General features: G+C 39.5%; 1 protein-coding gene and 1 long non-coding RNA gene across 2 annotated transcripts in view; one reads left to right on the plus strand and one right to left on the minus strand.

Annotated features, from left to right (window-relative positions):
* The window catches only part of CCDC192 (coiled-coil domain containing 192), a gene marked incomplete at its 5' end in the record, with an annotated part of 172,174 nt that overhangs the window by 67,895 nt on the left and 84,782 nt on the right, over positions 1 to 19,497 (minus strand). The window lies entirely within an intron of this gene.
* Positions 1,080 to 18,450, plus strand: LOC124242469 (uncharacterized). Its single transcript, XR_006889455.1, has 3 exons — positions 1,080 to 1,196; positions 9,759 to 9,805; positions 18,209 to 18,450. It is a non-coding gene; the product is annotated as an uncharacterized LOC124242469 (long non-coding RNA).

Below are 19,497 nucleotides of genomic sequence, written 5' to 3' on the forward strand. Positions count from 1 at the left end.
TCAGAATTTCCTTCCTTTTTAAGCTGAATGATATTCCTTTGTTTGTATATGCCACATTTTGTTTTCATTCATCCACTGATGGACACATGCATTCCTTCCACTTCTTGGCTATTGTGTGGAAGACATTTCTTGAAATAGCAATCATACTAGTACAATAATTACAATACTTGCCTTTCCTAGATGAACTGAAACTTCTCATGTTTTAATTACAGATTGCGTTTTCTTTTCCCAAAAATGTTTTTTAGGAAACTTTTTGTTTTTGTTGTCAACCAAGTAACATTGGTCCCAAAGTGGGAAGACATTTAGAAGCCATTTCAGATCTTATTAAATGGTTTTCGTAAGATAATTTATATAACAGATATGTAAATTAGGCTTTCCTTTTATGTCTGACACAGGGCTTTCCTTTTTTTTGTTCTTTTTGATAAAAGAAAGGTCTATATTACTGACAATATGACATACAATTCTTTTATTAGGAAATGCAAAACCCCACTGACAGACAAACAGGCCTGGAGTCATCAAACAGACATAACTCGAGAGTACAATAGCCTAAGAAACAGGTAAATTTTGGTCAATATCCAGTGGTTGTTAGAAAAGAAACACATAGGAGAAGACGATTGTCAGGCAAGCTAATTCAGTGATGAGCCTCTCTCTCTCATCTGCCCTTTCAAAAGAGGGCTGTGAAGTCTTCCTCTCCTGTTCTATAGTTTTTGACATTTACACATTAGGTCCATCTGAGGAGCTTTCTAAAAACACATCAGTTCAAGCTTCTCTTCAGTCCTATTCGGTCAGAGTTTGGGTATGGCTGGTAATCTGATCTTTTAGCTTTCTGGTTGGTTCTGATGTGCACATCTGTAAAGGTCAACTGAAGGACTACCTATGGACAACCACCAGGTGCTGGCCACAAAGGCAGTAGGAGTGCCCTCTGGACGGGTGTGTACTTGTATACCTCAGGGCACTTACGCAGGCATGAGTGTGAGTTTGGGAAGTAAGAACAGTAGCAACTCCAGAAACTTGCAAATGGGGGAGGTTTCCGTGAGGCTTGGTCTGTGTAACATCTCTGCTATTTTTCTGTAGGTGGCCAATTTCAACTATCAAAGGAAAGGAATCAGTCAGAGGAAAGGAATCTCAGGAAATCATACTACAGTATGGCGGAACAGTGAAGGAATTTGCTGAGTACTTCAGCTTCCTTTCTTAGGGTAAATATGAAAAGATAGTAATGACAGCACCAAACTGCGAAGCCATGCCAAGCTCCAGCGCTCACTCTCCCTCTCTGACTTGGAGAAAAACACCTTGGTCCCTCTCATTCTTATTTCCCACCCACAACTCCTTTGCAAAACTGTGCAGGTCAGAACAGCTAAGGAAAATTCCCATACCTGCTTTCACACTCATTGCATTGTTCAAAGTTATTTCAACGACTTTCAAAGCTTCAAAGAAATCTAGCAGGAAAATTCCAAGTCCTGTTCCCAACTCTGTCAACAACACAGTAATCTGAGGCAAGTGCCTGGATGTTCACTTTCTCTAATGACAAATGGAAGTTTTAAAACCACCTCAGGATTTACACATGGATGAATTCACTCATCCTGATTAAATACTTTGAGCCTCAAATATTCAAAGTGAGGTGGGGAACAGAGACAATAAGAAGGATACCTCAAGTAAATCTCCTTTTTTTTTTTAGCTTTAAAATTGTATGTTTTTTTCTTGTTTAAGAGTAACTCAAGATGTTTTAAAAAAAAAAAGTAACTCATGCTTCTTAAATGCTTTAAATCCCTTGATAATCCCTGAATGTACTGAACACACATACATACATGCACACACATGGACACACACAGTAGAAAAGAAAAAGAAACATCATTTTTGTGGCATAAAACATCTCAAAGATCTTTGCTGGCTAGCCTAATTTTTGTTCGTTACAGGAGAAAAAATCTTATGGGACCTCAAAGTACTCCAAGGTATTCCAAATATGAGAAGGAGGAATCTTAAGTTGTCTGAAAAGGTTTAAAGTAGAGTATAGTTACTAGCCAGTCTTCGATCACTTGTATTGATTCTGTTTATTTTTTTCTCTGAAACTGGGGTCACACTGTGCACTCCAGTCTTAATGAGTGACAATATTGTAACTAATTGCTTCTCTATTACTTTTCTCAGTCTCATTGTGTTTCAGTGAAACTGTTATTACTATCTTCTATGGGGAAAAATCTGTAAGTTAGACAAGGAGTTATCCTAGAAGCAGTATTTCTATCACCCTGGGAGAGCCAAGTGAGCATATCAGCAAGAGTTGAATGTTTCTCCTGGACAGATCCCAATTTTCCAAGAGCATAATCTACTGAAAAGCTTTTTAGTTTAAGACTTTTGAGGACATGTTTTTCTGACCAGGTTACATGTTCCAAAGCAGGTAAAATTTTAAGAGAGAATCCAGCTCATTAGAAAGAGCTGGTTTTCTGAGATTCTTAACAATTTATTTGAGTTCGACAAACATTACTACTATGTGCTATCCTCTAAGCCAGATGCTGGGAATACAAAATATAAGCTCTTCTTTGGAAGCTCTTGTCTGTGAGAGAGACAGACATATAATAAACTTTCAACATAATGTTTTGTGACGGAGTATATCTAGAGTCCTCTAAGAGCACAGACGAGGGGCCCTAAGGCCTGCCTGGAAGGCCAAAGAAGGTTTCCTAAAGGAGATAATGCCTGAACTGAGTTTTGAAACATGAACAGGAGTAGATAGGTTAGGAAGAAAGAGATACAAGGACAAGGTCCTTCTAGTATGCACAAAACTGAGGTTCATAAACACTGCCTGTGTAGGAAACCTCATGAGGTTAAGTTCAAAACATCAAGATAAAAAGGAAAGATAAAGGCTGGATCATGGAGGATCTTTCAAATAGTACTAGGAAGTTTGGGCTTTATTTTGTAGATAATGGAAGAATTTTAGGCTTGGACAAATGCATGGTATAGATACATCACCCTGATGGTAGGAGGTGGCTAGATTTTTAAGGGAGAAAGTCTAGATACAGGGATTTCAGTTGTGAAATCATTTCAATAGTCCAAATGAATAGGCGAGTAGTGGGAAGACAAGAATATTTAGGAAGTAAATTGAATTTGAGTGATTGGCTGTGTGTTTGTGAGTGGAGAGGAGTGGTGAAAAAGAAAGTATTAAATTCCATTATGCACTGATGTTCAAACTTTCATGTGTCATTTCCAAACTTTAGTGTCTATAAGAATTACCTCCTAAGTTTGCTAACAATGTCAATCCAGACTGTTGATCAAGATGACAGATTGGATTGAGATGGGGAGACATCCTTTCCACTCAAGTCATATGGTAACACAGAAAAATACATTATAGATCTAAACACATACATAAAAATCTCCAAAGCAGGCAAATGAAATACATGGGTATTAAAAATGCAATGGGAATTCAAAGTAAGTAATCTTGAACAGGAGTGGGAATGAAGCAGCCTGCAGGGGTACTGTGAGCAGACATAAACATTAGGAGCAGGAATTGTAACAGTCAGTTAAGAATAGGAGTCAAACTTTGCTGACCTTGTGCATACTAAGGGGCTGGGATGGGGCTGTCCTTCCCATGCATGTAAGCTTGAGCTAGGAAGAGGCTTTTCAGTTGGGGTAAATGGCTAAAAATACAGCATCCACCAACTCAGGGATATTATAAGAATTCAGGAAATGAGTAGCAAAGAAGACATTCTCGAGAAATTTGAATTCTAAATCCATGCCATGTATGGTGCATGGTTCTGATTCACGTCTATGTTATTATACAGAAACCATGAGCCAAAAAATATACAAAATGGTTCAGATGGTTCAGAAATAATGAAACATGAAGGGTTCTAGGAGAGGCAATCTTGGAAGTGAGTATTAAGAGCTCAGCGGAAACGATCTCCACTGAAGATAAACTCACTGACTAAGATTACAGAAGTTGACTCACTGCAATGAGAGAGAAGATGTCGGCGTACACAACAAATAGAACTCATACCCTGGAACTAGTAATAATAGAGGAATCTGAAAAGGTTTTTAATGTTCAAAAATAATTTTGAAAATCATATGACAAGAATAAAGCATTATGGAGAAAAAGAACCAAGTAAAAATTTGAAAATAAAAACTATAACTATTTATTTTTATTTTTTTTTTGAGGAAGATTAGCCCTGAGCTAACTACCACCAATCCTCCTCTTTTTTCTGAGGAGGATTGGCCCTGAGCTAACATCTGTGCCCATCTTCCGCTACTTTACATGTGGGACGTCTACCACAGCATGGCTTGCCAAGCTGCGCCATGTCCCCACTGGGGATTTGAACCAGTGAACCCCAGGTCGCCAAAGCAGAACACGTGCACTTAACTGCTGCACCACCGGGCCGGCCCCCAAAACTATAATTATTGAAAAATATATGTGCTAAACCATAGAATAGATACAGCAGACAAGAGACTTAGGGCACTGGTAGACAATCTGGGGGAAATCATGAGAATCTATAGAAGTGAATTCACCAAATATTTGTTACCATAAGTATTTCTGACCTTCGATATCTTATGGCACACCTCGAGCCCATTCTTGAAACACTCAGTACTCTGGCACCCCAGTTAGTGAACTGTCGGGACAGAGCAATAACTAGACAGACATGTGGGCTCATCACAAATCATTGTACTTAGCTGGGAGCATGTGGTCACATTCAGATGTTGACAGGAAGGATCTAGTTGATACATATACATATGTATCATATGTTTTACATATACAAGAAAGTAATAAATAGTTGGTATTCTAAGATTCCTGAGATGGTGGGAGAGGACTGGATCCAAAGCCAGGTGAGTACTGGCCCAGAAGACAGAGGAAGCCCTCTACGTGTGGTGGGAGGACGGTGAAGAGTCCTGCCTGATAACTTTTCTAGGATAATTTTTAACTCTAAATGTCAAAGATACCAACATCACAGCACTCCCTATCGTAATCCCTGCTCAGGGTTCTGATTTGTAAATGACTGAGACCAATTTAAATAAAAAATGAATTTACTGCTGAGAATCTTGGAGAATCAGATTGGGAAACACGCTAGACATGGGAGATTTTGCAGCAGGCAGGACAAGAACCAAACCCTGACAGAACTGGCCCACAGTCTGAGGCAACCCAGCATGCAAAGCCTTCGCTGTGGCACTGCGTGATGAAAGCTTCCTACAGCTCCTGCTACCTCTGCTTCTGCCTCTGGAAACTGGAATTTCCTGCCGCCCTAAGGGATTCTCCCTGCCCTTTTCAGTGCATCTCCAACTCCCAATTCACATTCCAGGAAATGTGCATCTCACGGGCCATATTCTTTCATCCTGGCTGCAAAGGAGGCTGGAAGGTTATCTGGCCTGCCTGGTTTACATGGTGGGTTCTGCTTCTCTTGAAGACCTATATAATGGAGAATTCCCCCATCATAGGGATGGAGTTCAGAATTCTGGGGAGCTAAAAATGTCTACCAAGGTTGTTGCTGCATCCCGTGGAGCACCTTTGTGGGGATTAGTAAAAGATGCCCCAAGGAGGTAGATGAATCTTTGTGCATTAGCCATTGGAGTACCTTTGAAAGAATTTTTTTATAGTACCATTTCCTGTAGGGGGACTCTTTTCCTGAGTCAAGGTGCTCAGCTAGGCTAGCAGAATGTAGCTGGATATTTGTCCACATTTGCCCCTTAGCTGGGCATCCTTGTTCATGTTATAACCTACCCAACTACATGTGATGTTCCTCATGGCCCTATATCTGCCAAAGATAAAGGGATTAAACATGATTACGAAACCACATGCACAAAAGTGGCAGATCTAGGCGGCAGCACTGATCGCAAACTGTGTTATCCATAAGGCCTTTATTTTACAACCAGCCTTAAAGCCATAAACTATTGATTCACAGTCAATTGGCAGATGCTATTAGAAAGGGGACAAACTCCCCTTTTTCCTTTTATTCTTACTATTTTCCAGGTCCTGATCTGAGTAAGTGCCGAAATCTGTCCAAGGGTGATGAATTTAAATGATTTTATTTTGACTCAAGATTGAAGGGTCTTATTTGGATTTTCTGAGTACTGTCTTGAGAGATTCTTCTTAACAAGGAATTTTTCTTAGCGTAGAAAATTCTGAGCTGTCACACTTGCTTCAGTCTAGGAAACAGGACTGGCTTTAGGAAAATATATTACTGAGAAGTTGAAGGTTTGTCTCCTTTCCCTCCGCCTCGTATCCCTTCCCACCTCTCACAGGTCTTATGGTGTCTCTAACCCAAGTCAGGTATAAATTAATCATTTGGTGACATTTTGATTTTTACAGCTGTAGAAGCATATGGCCGAGAGGATGAATTTCTACTAAAGGAATTTAGGTACCAGTAAGCAGGAGAGGAAGGTTCTCTCAGAGCCAACCAAATCACCACCACATCCCAGGAAAGCCAGGTTTTTCCACATTCTGAGATTCCTGAAGCTATCTTTCAGAGATTCTCTAGAACAGAGGTGAGCCAGGGCTGGCTGGACCTCTTGGTATCACCCTAGATCAGACTGGGCCCCTAGCAATGAGCCAGACAAAGTCAGCATGCAGCCCCTGTGAGTTGATGGCTGTGGCTGGGCTAGGAATGCTGTGGAGGAGAAATGGTAGGTGGAAATTCTGGCTACAGTACTGGGGCACATAAGGCAATCTACAGTCACTAATTTCAACTAACTTCAAGATAAGAGGTAGACATATATTTCTAACGTTTACATAGATGTCTGTATTTCAGGGTTGGTAGCAAATTGCTCCTATTGCATGTTTTGTCTTCCGTGTGAAATTTATATAACTAGAGTTATTCTAATTTAAACAATAGATACCACCTTTCTTCCCAGAATGAACTAAGTGTTTCTGAAATAATAATGAGAGTTGACACTTATTCAGTGTTTTCTATACGTCAGGTACTGTTGTAAGCACTTTACATATATTAACCCATGAGAACCTCATAAGAATTCTATGTGGTAGAGACTCTTATTAACATCCTTATTTTGCACTTGAGGAAACCAAGGCACAGAGGATTGGCCAAGGTGAATGGCAGAGTTTAGGTAAGAGATTAGACCTACTAAGTGGCAGAGATGGGTTTTGAACCTCAGAATGCTGAAAGAACACCTCTTGTTACTTCCCGTGATTTGATCCTCCAGTGATGTTGTTAGAAATCTTAAAGTCAGGTCTTAATGAGCCTCAGTGGTGGCTCCAGAATTTCTGGACAAGAGGCTTTGGGGCCAGTAACCCAGATGGAAGGGTGTATGCAAGGCAGGGTCTAGGCCTGTGTTTGCATAGAAAGCACACTGTTCTAAGTTAGCTCAGGTTTTTATCATGGGTGGCTTGTGGGATGAGGGAACATTACTCTCCAAGCTACCCTTTGCTGCCGCCACTGATAAGCACACTGCAAAAGGAGCATAGTTAGTCTCCCACCACTTCCTTCAAATCTTCTCAGATATGATCAGCACATGTGTATTAATGTGTATTGCCTAAAGACAATTCCTGTCTCACATTTCCTGACCAGCCATGCTGAATCCTCTGGCTGTGGATAGCTTGTTCACTTGAACACTTAATGGGCCTTTATTCATTTTTTTCAGAAACACGAACCACATCGGCCAGAAGAAACAAATTCGTGGCACACAACCAAAGTGGACAAGATTTATTTACTGAAGCACCTACCCATTCCCATTAGGATCCCACTCCTGTCTGAATCTCAATTTCTAAAGAGAGAAAAAAAATAGGGACAACTGAGAAGTTAGAAACAAACAGGCCCACAAAGGAAACAACCTTATAAACATCAATTGATACCTGCATTTAGAAATTTGAAGAATGTTAAATTTCCTTTCACAAAGAGCTTACCAACTTACATTCTCACGAGATGATTAAAAGTGCCTATCTCCCAGCCTACCCTGTTTTTTAAATCAAACTTTTATATTTTTCCAACCAGAAAGGCGCAAAATGATAGGGCTATTTGTAGTTATTTTGACTTATTTTAATCTAATTATGAGGACAGTCAATTATCTTGTTTATATTTTATGTCCATTATGATACTGAGTTTAAATATTAATTTAAATTTTTCATTTTCTCTTAATCTCCTGTCACTGATATTGTTTCATATCTTTTAAAAGTAGGGTTTTTTGTTTTTTAGAGAAATGCCATCAGCAGCAAAAATGTAACTGAGTAGTCACTATATGAATTTCAAGTGAAGAAGCTCATTGGACGATGAGTTAATAATGGAGGAAAATATGAGGAATAATTATGATTTTATTGGATGAGCTAGGAAGCAAAAGTATTCTAAACAGAAGCCCAGCATGAGAAAAGGCATAGAATTGTGAAAATATGCAAAATGGCAAAAATGCGGCAAAAAATAAAAAAAGAGCGACAAGAATGCAAAATGGAAAGAGACAAAACTCGAAGCATAGCAAGGGATTAGATTGTACAACTCTTAAAGGCCATGCTAAGGACATTTATTCTGTAGAAAATAATGGGCCATAGTTTTAGCAAGTGGATGGGCAGTGGGAAATAACACTGGACCAATGGGGGAAAACTTTTGGTCAAGGAACCTAAATATAGGACCAACGCAGCAATCAAGTTGGGAAATGATGAAGGCTTGCACAGAGCAGAACTGTGAAAACGCTGAGAAGGGGAAAGTATTGATCAAACTCTTTCCAAGATAGGATTGACAGGATTAATCCTAGAAACGGGCATGAGGAAGGAATCACTGATGTTTTCCTGTTTTTCTGCTTTGTTGACTAGGTAAATGGAAACACCTTTAACTGAAATGGATAACACAAAGAAAGATCAGATTCTTTGTGGGTGTGTGTGTGGGAAGAGAATGGGTGCAAAATAAGTCTAATTTTGACTTTAAGGACCTATAGGAGGTCAAGGGGAAGAGTTAGCCTTGTTTAATGTATTCACTCATTCAAAAACATCATTGAATGCCTACTCATCAAGGTCCTGTTGGAGGTTTTGGGGATAGTGTTATAGGAAAGACTCTACAGTCTTTACAGAAGTTATATCCTAGTGAAAGTAGCTAGAATATTAATTTCAGATGCAAAGGAAGTATATTTTACTCCCTAGATACATTGAGGTACGTGGAAGCCCTTTGTACAGTTAATATCTGTAGCACATATATGTCCCTCTTGACTTAGCATAATTTTTGTATTTTAAAATATTGTGGAGAATTACAGTTTTATTGTCTTTTATTACATACTGCTGTTTCTGTTTACCCATTGGAAACAAAGGTTTTGCTCAGCAATGAAATCCTCATTTATCACAAAGTTCATATAGGATAATGGGAAATAATTATAATGATTTGTTTGATGACATAGTCTTCAGAAAAATCAGTGGCTAAACAAAACCTCCCTAAGCCTCAGTTTCCTTATTTGCTAATTAAGGGGGTTGCACAAATGATCTCAAATGCCACCTCCCTGAGCTCAGTCAAGTTTATCCACTGTGGTTTCCTTGTCCTATACTTCATCTCTCTTCTCAACATCCTCCACATTCTTCCTCCATCATTCTTCTGTGTCCACCCCCCATGCTTCCTTGATCCCTGTCCCTCTGGGACCAACATTGGTGCTGCTGAGTTCTGTGGAAGAAAAACCTCACAATCTTGCATTTTAATGACACTATATAGTCTTAGTTTCTAATCTTAACTGAGTTCTCAAAATCGCCCAGCAATTCTTCTGAGCCTCTCTTGCAGCTTGCTCTCATTTCCAACAGTGGCCAGGTCAGGCTCTCATTGCTATTCACAAATCTCCTAAACTAATTAATCTCCTCTCTCTCTCCACAGATGATCTTTCTCACCTACTACACAGAGAAAAACCAAAACTCACCCAGGTAAACAATTCAGATGGGAGCTCCCTCAAATTCAGGCCCTGAAGTCCACAGAGTAACGTGGTTGGCATCCATCCTTTCCTCCTTACCTTGTGGTCACAATGGAAGAAGTGCCCTCCATCTGCATGTGGCTCATCCCTCCCCATTGCCCTTGTATGCTCTGGGTTTCATCTCCTCCTGCTTTCACAGGGACTTTTCTCTTCTGATCATGCCTTCTGCCATACCTACAAACTATCCCTCTCTAGGATCATTCTTAACAGCTATAAATATGCGTAAGACTTTCCTTTCTTAAAAACAAATTAATAAATGAACCACCTTTTTCATCTCACATCTCCTTCTAGCTATCCCCATCTATTTTCTTTCACAACTAAACTTCAAAGAGTTGCCCACTCTTTCTACCTGTCATCTCCCACTCCCCCTTCAACCCTCTCCAGAATGGCTCCAGTCTCCAGGACTAATCCAAATGTGTTGAGTAAATGAAAATGTGTTTGACTGCTTGAATGAAATGAAATATCCCAGCTCACTTTCATATTTTAAATAATTTATGGGGTTCTAAGTTAGTAAGATTTTTCTATATGAAGTGTCTAAGCATATCATTCTTCCTTGGGGACGATTTACATTGGGTGAGTCATCCTAAGTACTTGATTACACTTGTTTGATCAGAAGCATTTCTTCTCTCAGAACTGATCATTTAATGAAATCTAGAGGAAAAAAGAAATAGTATCCTTTGATAGACCAGGTTTTGACTGAAAAATAACTCCATTCCATAGACTTGATATTTTGAAGTAAATATGGAGATGGATTTGAACTGTGGCTGGTTGAAATTGCTTTCAACCTCAAGACATTACCTCCCCAGTAGAAGTCATTGTCTGTCACAGATATGCCCGCAGGGTGTTTTTATTTTGGACTACAATTTTCTCACTAATAGAACAAGGCTGAAACATGTAAGTAAGGATGAGTTTGCAGGTCATGTACTCAGTGACTTAGGTCCGTTTATTGTGGCCGGATCCCCAACACAGTCTTTCTCATGGTCTGCATGTGAACAGCATGTGTCCTTGAGGAATAACACACTGTATACACCAAGAAGTCCTACACATGTCACATAATTTCTTTGGATGATAGTAGCTATTTCTTAAAATGAAAGCTTCATCTTTCCTGCTTTGCTTGAAGCATGGTATTCACTTGTTTTATTTCAATGTGGCCTTTTCAAGTAAGTCCAGCTCCCTCTTACTATCTTACAGTTATTTATCTTTCAGACATGATCCTTCTTAAGAACAGAGAAAAGCAGTAGAACCTTGCTGTCTTCAAAGAATCACAAAGAGAAGGGTGGCGCCCTTTGGTTTAAAAATATAAACAAATAACAAAAGCCAATGCCCTGTAAAATGGTGGCACAAGTCCCTATGTGGCCGCAAACATTATTTCCTCCTGTCTACCCAGGGCTACTTGGTGTTTTAGGGGAACCTGCTGACAGTATCAGCTGCCAGAGTATTCCTGGCACCACATGGTACCAAATAACAAAGGAGCAAACACAGGCACTGTTGGCCCAGCGGCCTGGCAGGCTGCCGCCATGAATGCACAAAGAGCGGCCACACCATCGACATCCTGCTGTGTCTCCAAAACATCTCACTGTCTGCCACGCAGTCTCTCCTCCCTGACCTTTATCTCCGTGAGAGGGAAATCCAGTCTAGCACTGGGCATCAAAGGTCCACTGGATCCCTCGGAGTGACCTGGGGAGAAGCAGACACCCTCACGGGGCAGGGTACCGATCCCAAAGAAAAACTGCTTAAATTAACTCAAACTCTTAATCTGGCCAGGACTAGAGCTCCATTATATTCAAGGCACAGGTTGTTTGTTTTTGACGTTTTACTTTGTAGTCTCTCAAATCTGTTCCTGAAACACCTGTCTTATCCATCACAATATGTTTCAACTAAGTTGTCTGTAAATCCTACTACTCCATTAAAAAGTTTAATCTACTTTGAAAATGAGACTTTGAGACACATAGGAATGAAATGATTATACTAGCGGCTTCAGGTATAAAATTTCACTATTAGAAATAGAATCATTGCCTGCCTCAGGATCTGCCAAAGCAGATATTCAACAACTAACAGCTTGCCAGAGTTCTCGTAGGCCATAGGATGCCATAGAACCAGGCAGGGAGAAAGATACGGAAATAGGGGTAGAAAGGCAAAGAAATATAAACTGGGGGACTCTTGAAGACAGCTTATGTTGCTTATTTCAAATTCTTAAAAACTAGGGCTGGGTCCAACACAAAATTAAAATTCATAAAAATAGCCAGCCCATGTAATGCCTGATAACCTAGGAAAGCACACTTTTCTAATGTATTAATGATAAAGGAGAATAAAAGTTATCCTAGAATGTGATTATACATTTGTGCACATTATTTTTTTCCTCGTCTTATGTCACATAGAGTGTTTTCAAAGCTGGTGGCATGAAGGAAGGAGGAAAGAAAGAAACTGCCCACATAAAGCCTGCAGCCCTTCAGTAGGATCGGGTAGTGTACTTCCCGTGTAGACCGGGCCCTAGAAACGTACAGATGTCTGGCTACGTCAAGAGACACTACTTGCAAAATTACTGTGTAAATCATAATTAAAGCAACAATGGTTTACAATCACTGGGAAAAAATATAAGTCACCAAAAGATGAAAGAAACTTTCTTGGCAGAAATTAAAGTGATGAAGCAGAAAGTGGACACTTCACAGATGCCATAAAACTCGGATTCCTTGTGTATGGGAGGTATGTCCAGGGAAGGTTGCTCCCAAAAGGCCCAGTGTAGCAGGTGTTATATACGACAGCCTGTGCTTCTATTTTCATTCCTTGTGACTGTTCCCTTATCTGGAGGATGAGGGGATGGGCCAGGTTGTATTGAAGAACTCACAGCTCCAAGTTCTAAGATTCTAGGGTAATCGCTGAGACGAACTACAGGGTTAAAATCTGTTGCCAGCTCCTGAACCAGCTAGCTTGCAAATGTGTAGCATTCACTGCATTTTAAAATTTGAATTAATTTCCAATATTTAAAAATCAGAGTGTATTAAAGAAAACTATGGATACACAACTTCTCTCGAAAACAGGACTGGCTACATCATTTTGGGAGTCCAGTGCAAAATGAAAGTGTAGGCACCTTTGTTCAAAAATTATTAAGAATTTCATGACAGTGACAGTAGAGGATTAAAGCAAGTGTGGGCCCTTCTAAGTGCTGGCCTGGTGTGACTGCACAGGTTGCATGCCCGAGAAGCCAGCATCAGTTGAAAATTGAGTTGGCAACTAAGCCTATATTCCTCAGTGAGCTCTCAGGGGAAGCCAAATGGTGGCTGCCCTTTTAAAATAGAGCCTGCCTTCTCACAGTTACCACAGCCTCCTTTACTCCCTTTATCTCCTACATTGAGGCCAAGTGTCAGTCAACAATCATCAATGCACTTGCTCAATTAATTTTTTCACCCTGACTTCACTGAGCTCATTTATACAACCTGCCTGGCCTCCGTAGAAATATGAGCTTGTGCCCTCTGATCCAAAAGTTGAAAGTGCCCATACAAAGAAGACATGCTCACTGATTATCTACTGGGGCAGTGACCCGCTACAAGGCTTTTATTGCTAACTGAAAGCGGAAGTCACCCACACCCAGGATGGACAACTCTTTTTGTTCTAAGTCAGTGCAGTCAAGGGAGGAGGGTGAGCATATGTTGAGAAGCAGCTCAGCATGACCCACAGACACCTCCCTCCTACATGACCTCCACATGACTTTCCTCCTTCAGGGGCGTTACATGGAATAACGCGAGACTGGAAGATGGGTGAAGCCCCTTTCACTCCAGAATTTGACAAAGTCTGTCATTTTATGAAAACCTGAAAGATTCTGTCCTAAAAACGAAAACAAAAATAATAGCAATAATTATTATTGGTAAGCACAAATACTAGTTTAAAAAATCAATCTTAAAATCAACACCCATGATATCCAAAAGTTGAATATCAGTTATTCCCTTTGACTCCATCTGGTGTACTTTGATGACTCTTTCTCCCGACAAGAAGAAAATGTACCCTTTGGGAACTTGGAGGATAAATCTGAATGGCTTAGCTCTTCCTGAATGCTAACATATTCCAAAATGATGTGCTTTGTTCTCTGGAGTCTCAAAATTTACCATGAGCTTGAAGTTTATTACAGACCCCACCACAGCTGCCGTTCTTCACACTAAAACTGATTTGCCTGCTAAGAGCACATAAAAACGGAAGGAATATCTTTCTGTCAACAGTTTCTTTTTCTCTTTGTTTGACCTCAGTGCAATTCCTGGCACCATAGAGGATTTCATTTTTCTGGACCATTTCCAGGCTGGGCCTTGTTTCTATACAAGATTTGTTCTATACAAAACTTGAAAATGTTCGGTGGTCAGCGTTCTGGTTGATTCGTTCTGCTAGATTTCTCCCGTCTGGTCAACATTCTTTAGCTCATTTCCTGGCTGTAGCTTTGGCCCCCACTGTTGCACTCATCTAACTTAAGTGCTCACATGGTAAATGTTTGGTAAACACTTTATCTATGGGTCAATAAAAACAATAAATTTATCCTTTAAGTGACCAATATGATGAAACATGTTGCTTTTTAGTGCTTTTAGTAACTTTCTCTTTCATTATTGTTGCTCTTAAGCCAAGATAATTATGAATACCTTATGTTCAGTCACAATAGGTGCTTTTATAAGAAGTGCTTGAAGAAAAGCATTAATTTCCTAGAGCCTTGTTGCAGCTCAGGAAATGTGAAATAATTTGATAAAAATGCATTTTTAGCATGTCTCCATTTTTGCATTTATCTGTAATTAGTTCTACTACAATTTATGCGTACTATTATAGGCATGTAAATTGCAAATATTCCTACATGCGTGCCTTTATTTTGTTCACTTGTTTGGAAAGTTTTTAAGAAAAGAGACTGTGGGGGCCAGCCCGGTGGCGCAGCGGTTAAGTTTGCACGTTCTGCTTCGGTGGCCCAGGGTTTGCCGGTTCAGATCCAGGGTGCAGACATGGCACTGCTTGGCAAGCCACACTGTGGCAGGGGTCCCACATATAAAGTAGAGGAAATGGTCACAGATGTTAGCTCAGGACCAGTCTTCCTCAGCAAAGAAGAGGAGGATTGGCAGCAGATGCTAGCTCAGGGCTAATCTTCCTCAAAAAAAAAAAAAGAAAAGAGACTGTGAACATGCTTTTTCCTTGTAGCTCCTCTCCACTACACCCATGAAGCTGTAGGGCTCTGTGTCCTGTGTTTACCCCACAGATGTTAGAGATGAAGGAGATAATTCGATGACTGAAATACTTTAGCCACTCAAACTCAAACTTTCTTCCTCTTTCTCTTTTTCTCTCTTCAACTCTCACTGTTTAACTTATTACCCAGTTATTTGAGAATTTCAAGCTTTAGGACCCTATGTAATGTTGCTTTTAAAAGAATGACTCTATTTTCTACTCGTGGCTCTCATACCTGGTCAAGCCAGGGTAGGGACTCGGGCTTCAGGTCTTCGTGACTACAGCCATCTCTCCCTAGCGCTCAGCCGCCTTCACCATCTTTCCCACGTCAATCTACATGCCATCCTCAGACCTCTCAAACCGGAGTCTCTACCCTCCCACTCAGGGTTTGACTTAGCCATCTTAAGTGAGTCTGACCTAATGGCTGACCTTTGTTAAGCTTTGATTACATATCATAGACTTTTCCAAGAACTTTACAGTGTAGATTATTTTATTCAATCCTCACAAAAGCTTATGAAGTAGGTATAAATATTACTGCATTTCATTGATTCTCTGACACGTTTATTTCACATTTCTGAAATAGGAATGTGGCTTAAAATGGAGTATTGGCAGCATTTAAAAAACCTTTCTGGCACATAAAATGATGGTGTACGTATCTTACGATCCATAGAATCTTAGATTTGATGAAATATAGTATCCCCATTTAATTGGCAAGGAAACACAAGCTCAGAGAAGTTAATCTAAGGCCATGAGGCCATACAGTCATATCCCAGAGCCCAGTCTCTTGAGCGCTACCCTGCAACTCAGGGCAGTGATCCTTGTTACTTTTCTTTTGTCCATAATTTCCTTATCATGATCATATTTAAATGCATCATTTTAAAAACCAATGATTATTTTCATTTTGTGATTTAAAAGTTAACACATATTTATTGTAAAAATTTAAAAAGCAGAAAATTTAAGGAAGAAATATAAATCACCTTGAATCCTACTAATATATTACTATTGCCAACATTTTGGTATATTTCTACTAGGCTTTTTTTTTCTTTATGCATGTTCATATATATTTATAGCATTGGTAACATACCAGTGATGTGGTTTTGCATCCCTCTCTTCATTTAGCATTATATAGTGAGTGTTTCCCCCATGTTATTACGTATTCTACGGGTACAAGACTTTGGCCATCTAACTTACCACTGTAGGGTTGTACTATAACTGAAGACTTAGGTCGTTGCCAAGTTTCACCATAAGTATGTGTGATGGGCAGAAGTGTCTGAAAAATTCAGAGCTCAGGTGGGAAACATTTCCCTAAAGAGAACACCAGTGGCTTCCTGTGGAGTTGCTATTTAGCATTGTTCAGCCTCTTTGGAGGGGATATTACCCTCACTAGAAAAGACCCAGGAAGTCAGTGTGTTTGAGCTTGGTTACCATGGTAACAGGGCCTTTGCTCCATTTAAGTTCTGGTCACATCACTGAGGTGGAGGCTACAAACTGGACACTGCTTTCAGAGTTGGGTTATAGAGTGTGGGGCATCTAGACACTGTAGATATGGGAATTAGAGACTAGGAAGTCTGATCCAAGCATTTTGAGGGCTCTTTTCTTAGCTTCATTTTCTTTTTACCTCTTCTCAGTACTGACTAGAGAGAGAGAAAATCAGCAAGTAATCATTATAGCAGAGCTTAGTCTTAAAAAAGGTCACAGTGCATGGAAGAAAGGGAGGTTTAAGAGAGCCCGTGGGAAGACTGACTCTTCCTGACAGCCCATCCACTAATCCCCAGAGAGACACTTTGTACATGTTCCCACCTTCAGAAAATAACCACTGTCAATTGTGGCTTTTGTTTCCTGGGTACATTCATGTTTACTATTGTGATTAAAATGTGTGCTGCAAATTAATGTCTCTTGAAGACAAAAGGATATTTTCTCAGTATCCCCAATTAAAAGTCTTCTGTAACATCTTTTAATTTGCAATTGAATAATCTAGAATTCTCTAAGAAACCATGACTTTTTGTACATGGAACTAAAGCACCACATTATCTCTAACTGTTCTGTCCTCGTCAACACCTGCTACATGTCAGCTACATGTGTTACACTGTGCTAGGTGCTCTCGGACTACCAAGTGCAATATTGCTTTCCCAAAGGCTACCAACTGAGGCAAAGCTTGAGAGTATACTAGGGATCAGGAAGATAACACAGAAGAGCGAACAGGGTTGCTTCCCTAGACGAGGGTGAGAGTCAGATGGATGACATATATTTGTATAACTAATGCTTTCTAGAGTCCACATTTCAGAAATTTCAGTATGGATTCTGGCCTAATTCTTATTATTCAGAATGAAATAATGAATATTTGTTTTGAGACTAGTGGGTACTGTTTTCCAGGGTGACTTTTACACATAGCTAAAGCACCATCCCTGTGCACAAGGCATTTGCATTCTAATAAGGGGAAAGAGAGATCTCCGGAATCGCAATAACCCAAGGTGTCATCTGAGGCAGGCCATCAGAGAGATCCAGCATTCAAAGGAAGAGAGAGCCATTCAGTGAAGGACTAAGGAAGGGCTAGGCTGTGAAAGTTGATTAGGAATTTAGCCCTAGACCTTGGGCAAAAGGAACATGATGAGAAAAGACTCCAAAGGGGAAAATAGCAGAGTGAATTTGGGAAACTGCAGATTCTGGGCCGACTGCTGAACAATGTGAAATATTTCCTATGTATAAGCTGGACCAATTTTCTCTTTAATATTTCAGTTTCAGTGAATGTACCACCAATTTGAGAATCCCTCTGAAGTTCATGTGCCGTGAGATGTAGTATATGTATACGTAATACATAACATAGGACCAAAGAGAAAGAACGAACCCTAACTTATTTTTTGACCATGCCTGTTAGCTAAAAGAGTTAAAAAGGCATGATCATCATTTTTCTCTCTTCTCACAAATTGCAGATGCTTTCTGAGATAGTTAGTAGACTTTGGCTGAAGAGAAAGAAAAGTTTTTGGAACTACGTAGTTTTTAATTTTTTATATCAACTTCACCAGTAATTTAAAATCTGCTTTTCTCTGTTTTGTGAAAGAAAAACATATACTGACCCCTTTAGACTCCTGAAGCACTGAACAACACATTTCCCCCCACTTTATTATTGTGCAATCACATTTTCTTCACTCATTAGATGGTGGTGTTTTTACAGGTTGAAGACACTGCCAGCTATGTTACCTCCCCCAGAGACTTCAGCAATTAGCAGGCGACCCTCAGGGATGGGACCGTCAGACTCCACCCAGGAGAGCTGGTTGTTTGCACAAAACTGTTGCTCCCTTTGAAAATTCTCCTGGTGAAGATTTTGGATTGTTTTTCAGTTTGAAATTTTTGCCTGCAAAGATGCTATGATTACAACAAATTTGCATGATTTATGAAGTTTGTTTAAGCGTTGTAATAATTAAAGTTTCACTTTTTGTTATAGTGATTTCCATTTTCTTGACTTGATCTCTAATTAATGTTCTCCTAATTTTGGATGCATTGTAAAATATGCATTTTTTGAGGCATGATGGAAGAGAAATTTTCAAGGTCTCTGTCTTGCTTGAAAATTAAGGAATTTTCTGAGAGACAGAGAATTCAACCTACTTGTTTTCATACAGCATGTTCTAACACTATTATGGCTAACTGCAGTGATTTGATCTTGCATAGCTAGAAAATTAGCTTTTTATTAAAGGTTTATTAATTCTAAGAGCACAAACAACAGATCATTTGCAAAAAAAAGTGCTGGTTTCAAGCATTGGAACTCTTTGAAGGGTCATAGAGAGAGAGCTTTGCTTTGGTAATGAAAAAAATTATATATTTTCTTCTACCTAAACAATCATTCAAGCAATATGAAGCATTTGCTATATGTAAGAAAGTAAAGAGTAGTAAAACACGTAAGCAGAGTATGCAGAAGACAATGTCCCTGCCCTCAAGAGGCTTACTATTTTGTGTTTATAATATAGTATAAACAGAGACAAGAAGAAATAAATCAAAGAAGTTCAAATCGTTATATACTTATTGAGCATCTAATGTGCTCAACATTGGATACTAGGACAGTGAATTAGAAGCTTAAATAATTTTGAAAGTTATGCCTACTTAAAATACAATTTTAATAAGATAATTCAAACAATAAAAGTACTAGAATAGAGCTATAAATTAGGTGCGTTGGGAGAATTAATTAGCTGATTATCTACCATCAACCCATTAGTGAAAGAGAACAAGTCAGGACTGTGAAATGAGAAAGAAAGAAGGAGTGTATGAGAATGTTAACACTTGCATTTTGCTCCAAGCCATATTTTCAGAGTGAGAACTACAGAGGGAGCGATCAAAAATAAGATTCTCTTGGAAGAAGAGGGCCAAGCTTTTTTAATGTGCTCATAATTAAATTTTTCCTTCAAATTTTATCATTCTGCAGAATAGCTCTTTTCTTTTGGCTAAGTTGAGAATAATTGCTTTAAAAGG

Source organism: Equus quagga, chromosome 7, assembly GCF_021613505.1.
Source record: "Equus quagga isolate Etosha38 chromosome 7, UCLA_HA_Equagga_1.0, whole genome shotgun sequence".
Classification (NCBI taxonomy): domain Eukaryota; kingdom Metazoa; phylum Chordata; class Mammalia; order Perissodactyla; family Equidae; genus Equus; species Equus quagga.